This window comes from Nicrophorus vespilloides, unplaced genomic scaffold (genome assembly GCF_001412225.1).
Source record: "Nicrophorus vespilloides isolate i.1.1-1 unplaced genomic scaffold, Nicve_v1.0, whole genome shotgun sequence".
Classification (NCBI taxonomy): Eukaryota; Metazoa; Arthropoda; class Insecta; order Coleoptera; family Silphidae; genus Nicrophorus; species Nicrophorus vespilloides.
In genome coordinates, this window is record NW_017099024.1 from 96,621 (window position 1) to 103,561 (window position 6,941).

The 6,941-nt window shown below is 28.0% G+C and overlaps 1 non-coding gene across 1 annotated transcript; it reads right to left on the minus strand.

Annotated features, from left to right (window-relative positions):
• Nucleotides 1-6,869: 6,869 nt before the first annotated feature.
• On the minus strand, nucleotides 6,870-6,941 carry Trnaa-cgc. The gene has a single exon. It is a non-coding gene; the product is annotated as a tRNA-Ala (tRNA).

Sequence of the window (6,941 nt, forward strand, 5' to 3'; positions counted from 1 at the left end):
CTCGTTTATTGATCAATTTGTTTTACAACATCAATTTTCATCAATTAAAAACTACGCTAATGTACATTGGTATTTAGAAAATTAATCATCTTTTCATTGATCCAAATAATTATTTTTGAAAATTTTATATTTAACTTTATCATCGATCAAAATGAAAAATCCATTATACACGCAAATTAAACTAATTTATTAATAATCTGATGAAAATATTTACCTGTTTATTGATCTCTACAATTTGTTTTTATCAATAACAAAACTACTATTATTAATTGAAACAATTCTTTCAAAAATATACTTAAATAACTCTACAAACTTGATACTGATAATGTTGTGATTAGAGCATGACCAAGTTTTTCTTTTACCGTAAAGGTAAATATTTTAAGTAAAAACCGATTAACAGGTAATTTTTTTAATTTAACATTCCAAATGATAGTAATTATACTTATTAGCAAGCAATATTTTTATGGTATGTACAATAATAACCTGCCTACTAATATTTAATAAAATACATGATAAAAATAATAATAAACATATTCATTATTTCTCAATAAACAACAATTATTAATATGGTAATCTAAAAATATTTAGTAGATAAATTGAATTTTTTGTCTTATTATTCAAATTTGTTCCAATTTTGGTGAATATTACAGAAGAAAACTCTTTTTATGACTCGACACTCGGAGTTTTATTATATGAAGGTGAAAATTTAATTTCTTTTGTCTTCATCAATATTCAAATTATAAATTACTGATATTTGTTATCAAAATTAACCGATAATTTCTGTAATCATGTTGACCGGTTAACCTGTAATGAAAGCCCCTGATAGTATAATTATTAATATCTAATAGGCTGTAGAGAAAAATCATAATTTTTCATTACAACAAATTATAGAATTTTGTATTATTTGCTGATAATTTTATGAAATCATTTTCCTGTTTATTCATCTCTCAATTTTAAAGTATTTTAATTAATAGAAATTATTGAAATGGAAAACTTAATAATGTGTGTAATGTGTAGACAAATTAGAGAATATTTATATATTTACTAAAAAATAATCATAATTGTTAATTTTCATTGAAACAGCGATACCTTGCATAGTGCGGGTTAATATATTTGTATGTAAAGCAATACCTCGTATAGTGCGGTTTCGATCATTCCGGTTTCACTATAATCTGATTTGAAAATTTCAATACTAACTAAATTTTAATTGAGCAAAATAAAAATAATTAAAAAAAAATAGTTTCTTTTTAAATTCGGTTTCAATCATTCAAATTTACTTTTTTCAAACCTTGACACTAAAATATTTCGTTTCAGTCGTGGAGATTGAAAATTGTTATTTCTAGTAGCAATTGATCATCATCCTTTTGTTTCTTGTAAATTAAATTGAATTACGAAAGCGTTTTAAGTAGTAATTGAATTTGCATAAGAAGTGTCATTGCAAATTTGACTGTTATTCGCGATAAACGTGAGTTATCTGCAACTAAATTGCAGCACGATTAAGGGGAATATCAAGTATCTGAACCTTGCTCTTGCAAATTGCCTTTGTTCAGCTGAGTGCAATTCTATGTAATGTCTCCCTCTCGCCTGGCCATCGGCCAACATGATCACACCTATGTTTTTATCTATACGTTATATTTCCATGGTAACAGTTTATTTCAACAAATCTATCATATTAACCTTGTGACGTTCGAGTAAAATATAAGTTTTTTGAATACAAAAATTACTCTGAAGAATTACTAAAGACTACATTCTTTCTTGCACGTCTTTTGGTTTCTTTCACTTTTATTCCAAATATTGAAAACGCAAAGAGCAGTACAATTTGACTCTAATCTTTTCAAAACCAAATCCTGGTACTACATTAATTTTCTTTATATTTGTATCTCTTTTATATAATTCTTCTGTAATTTCTGATGAGTTTGATTTATCACAATTTTTAATATAATTTCTGAACTTCTAACCATACTTTTGATTAAAAACGTGTACTTACGAACATACCGTTAGATTTATAGTTTTTTCTTAGCATCACTAATAACAATTAACTTTAAATAAACTTTAGACATAATTTCCTTTAAAATTACATTGTTGCAACAATCGTGTAATTCATAATTAATTATGAATCTGAAAGCTTTCATAAAAGTAAATCATATAAACTGAGACTGTCAATTGATTACTTTATATCAATAATTCTTACTTAATTAAAAGGAAGATTTCAAATTAAACACTCTTGATTAAATATTTGTAACTTTAATCGTAAGCGTTGTATAAATATTTTCAAAGGAATTGAAAAGGAAATGAAACCGTAATTGACAATTTAATCAGAGTAACGAGATCTGGTATACTCATGCGATCTACGATCTTTTTTTTGTTCGTTGTTGTTGTTGTTTTGTATCATTTTTTTTTCTAGTAATCCTGTGAAAACTGTGCGACATGCGACGTGTTATTATTTGTAATGATTTGTTATTGCTATGGTTATATGGATATTCCCGCCTACGCATTCCAATTGTCATCGGGATCACGTGTTGCGCGCGAGCATTTACGAATTGCCCAATGAGAAATCGAATCGTATCGGAATTCGTGAAATTTCGATGCGATCCCATTGAAGATGGCGCAATCGACGGATTTTGTTTCTGTTTTTATTTTGACGGTTTCGTAATGATGAATTGCGACAGACACGTCCTTCGTTCCGTTTTTCAACTCTTCCTAAGAAACCGGAGCGGCGTCATTGCAGTAATTCCAGTTGAGGACGTTCGATTATCCGAATCGATACCAGAAACCGCATAACGCTCATTTCATAATGGAGTGTAGCTGTGCTATGATTTGCAATTGAACTAATTACGATCAGACGTGATTATGACCGGAGATGACGATAATAAAATACGCAGCGCATCCGGTCGTGCGATTTGTTTGTAGTTCACACAATAAGATAAAACTCATGAAATTTAAGATTTAAGATTAATTTGAATGACTTATGAAACGATAATGTTATTTGGTAGAAATAAATATAGCGTTTATTTCATCAATGAAGAATACTAAGAATACTAAACGGATTAAGAGAAATGAAATGAATTTGATACATTTCAGTCATAATAATTCTTTCACATAATATTTATACTTTCTTTTCAAAATATTAACAAAAAATAAATAAAAAGTAACTAAATTTAATGACATATATCATTTAAGTTGGCACATACTTCGATCATATTCATAATGTCATTGATTCGTTGTCATCAAATGTCATGACTACTATTGACATGTTATTGGTCATTAATGTGCAATTAATTTAAGTTGGTACACATGTCAATAGTGCAATGTTGTCACATACAAGATATCTGTCATATTTATATTATTGATATTTAGGTCTTGAAAACCAAATTCCCGACAACCATAATCCGGAGATGACGATAAGAAAATACGCAGCGCATCCAGTCGTGCGATTTGTTTGTAATTCAACACATTCACACAATATTCCAGTAGGATAAAACTCATGAAATTTAAGATTTAAGATATTTGGTAGAAATAAATATTGTGTTTGTTTTATCAATGAAGCGTAGTACTACTAAGAACCCTATACAGATTAAGGAGAAATGAAAATAATTGATCTGTTGACATATTTTAGTCATAATCATTTTTTCAAAATAATTAACAAAAATTAAATAAAAAGTAACTAAATTTAATGATATATATTATTTATGTTGGTACATTCTTCTATCATCTTTTTATTGTCATTGTTTCGTCGTCATCAGATGTCATGACTGCTATTGACATGTTATTTGTCATTAATGTGCAACTATTTTAAGTTGGTCACATGTCAATAGTGCAATGTTGTCAAATACAAGATATCTGTCATATTTAGATTTTCAAGAAAAAATCTAATAAATGTCAAATGTCTAATCGATTTTAAATAAATACGATTTTATTAAGAATTAAAAAAACTTAAGTAAAAAATAGTTTAAAGCAATTTTTTTTTTTTGAGAATTGATTCGTTATGTAATTTTATAAGAATAAACACATAGACTCTATTAATACTGAAACGCAATTGCGTTGCGAATTCTAATCGGATTAAGGAGAAAGAAAAAATCGTTGGTTTATTGTCGCGAATTCATTCATAAATTCCCGACCGAGATTAGATTTGGTTAGAAAATCTTGCTATATCTACTAGCAAAACATGTATTTTGCGGCGATAATCGAGATTCGCTTCCTAAAATGTGTTTATGTTTTTCAAGGTGGAACGTTTCATTATGAAATAACATAAAATATAATTTATATATTATTTCTTTCATGATATAATTTACTTGGAGTTTCTTAAACGTCTCAGTTGAAGTTACGTAGAAAAGTTTATATAATTTAACTGCAACTTAATTGAATAATCTTAAAATAGATGAAGAAAAACTTCATAATAAATGATTATAATTTGCATTTATTATGAACTGAAACCTCGGTTCTCGAACAACAAAAAACGATTTATTTTCAATTAATTTGAAATAAAACGCTTAATTATGCCCATTTAAATGAAAACGTAAAAAAAATAATTCTTATAAATACACAAGTTGATAATTTCATAAGATTTATTACTTTTCTATCGTATATGTAAATGTTTTATGGTTTTCAGGTATAAAACTTAAGTAATATTAAAAATAGTAAATTTTTTAAATTATTACCGCGAGATTTTTCAATTCTTATCTCTAATATTAATATTTGCTATTTCAAATTACAGCAATTTAGACAGTATTCAGTTTAACCTGACAACCGAAATCCCGACATTAGAAATCTCGTCATTCGAAAACCCGACAATCGAAATCCCGACAACCGAAATCTTAAAAATCATAATCTATCAAAATCCAGAAAACTATAATCCCGACAATATCTTTAATTATTTGATATAGACTAAATTAATTTAAATTTAGAATATTTCTTAATTTTAAGAAATTTTTATTTTTTTAAGATAAGTCAACGAAAACAAATATAATATTAACTTTCTTGAAACGACTTTTGCAATAAACGACTGATGTAATAAACATTATTATTATTATTATGTTATTAATAATAAATAACAACAATTAATAGTCTAATTGTGTTTTAGACTATTTCTTATTGAAATCCCGACAGTATCTTTTAATTTTTTATTACTTTCAGCTCCAAATTTTCCGATCTTTCATTTCCTACTTATGTTTTGAACCGATGTATTATATTCTTTATTATATTAGCTAGTTCTCATGTTTTCATTTCTAACTCAGTTGCTTCTTTCATAAGTTTTATTGCTCTAACACTGACTTGCTATCAAAAAATATTAACCAATATTTTCATATTTAACAATTTTGTATCAAATATTTTAATGACTAATAAAATGCAAGAAGCTCAACTTGGAAGACCATATAATAATTTTCCAATTTTATTTTTATAAATTTCACTTCCTTCCAAGTATACAACGAAATCTGCTCCAACGTTGCTCCAATGTACCATTTCCAAACATCTGAATATATTCTAGATTCCTTAGCACACTCTTTTAAAATCCAAAATTTGGTTATCTGCTGAATGGACTAATTCTTAAGTCATTTTTGTTTTCCTAGAATCGGTCTTATCCGTAATAAATATTTTTCTTATTCTTAAATCTACACTAAAAAGTACAAAAATTACCAAAACTGCTTCTGTTGGGGCTGTTTTGTATTGTACAGCACATAGTGCGGATTCGGTCAATGCGAATTCACTATAGTCCTTTTAGAAAATTTTAAAAGAAACTAAAATTTTAATTCAGAAAGTGAAAATAAATTCTAAAAAAAAATTGTTATTTTGGTAAGTATTTAGTTTCTCGATTATTCTGGTTTCAAACAGTCCGGGAAATTGTGGAAACTATGCAAGGAATTGCTGTTTAACTGAGTTGGTTCTTCGTCCAATTGATTTAATTGTCTTTTTGCGACATGCAAAATAGAGGTGAGAGAATCGAGGTAAGAAAGCACGCATGGAAGCACGTGTTGATTCGTGCCGGAATCATTGAATGCAAATCGATACACATTGATAAGTGTAAAGAACAGATGACCGTAAACAATGCGGTCATGCTCCCACGACCCGGTGATATTCAGAAAACGGACGAACAAACGGACGTCTTCAACAACCTGCGCAATCAGTCGACGGACGAACTCTTTCCTTCCATTACTTTTTCAAATCGTTGGTTGTTGTTCTTTTTTTTTGATTTCATTTCTTTTTTGTTTTCCCAAGTTACAATGCGAGTGGAAATGCATCGAAAGATCGTATGGAAAAACAAGCGCAGAGTTCACGGAGAATGCTAATCCATCAGACGCATGGTTACATTCTGCGTCTACGGTGATTTACGTTTTGCGACCTTGCATTTCAATTACCATTAATTGCAAAAATATTATCTACGATAATCACGAGTTTTTTTTTGTGCGATGACATTTTCCAATGAATTCTCATAATTACATTGAATATTCAACCTTTTTTTTTTTAATTTAAGTGCAATATGGTTGAGTTATTCTTATTTGCCCGTGGAATCAAAGTGGAAACTAAGAAATTTGAAAGATGCTTCAAGAAACAAAAAATAATGACGTAATCAAGTTGAAACTCATCTTAACTAATCTAGACTAGTTACTGATCCAATTTAACTTTATTCGACGTAATCAGACTTAAACTAACCTAACCCAATTACAAATTCAATTCACTCATCCTAAAATAACCTTATTCTATCTTACTTAATATAAGTTTACATAACCTTACAAAATATATTCATTCATATATGCTTGAAAAAAAATCTGATTATGAAAAATTAAATATAATACTACATTATAAACATTGTAAATTAATTTTTATATTAAAATAAAGCAATTTAAGGTATAATTCAAAATTATTTTTACAGTTGGAGGAGCTGGGATTTGAACCCAGGACTTTCAGCATGCGAAGCAGACACTCTACCACTGAGTTACACCCCC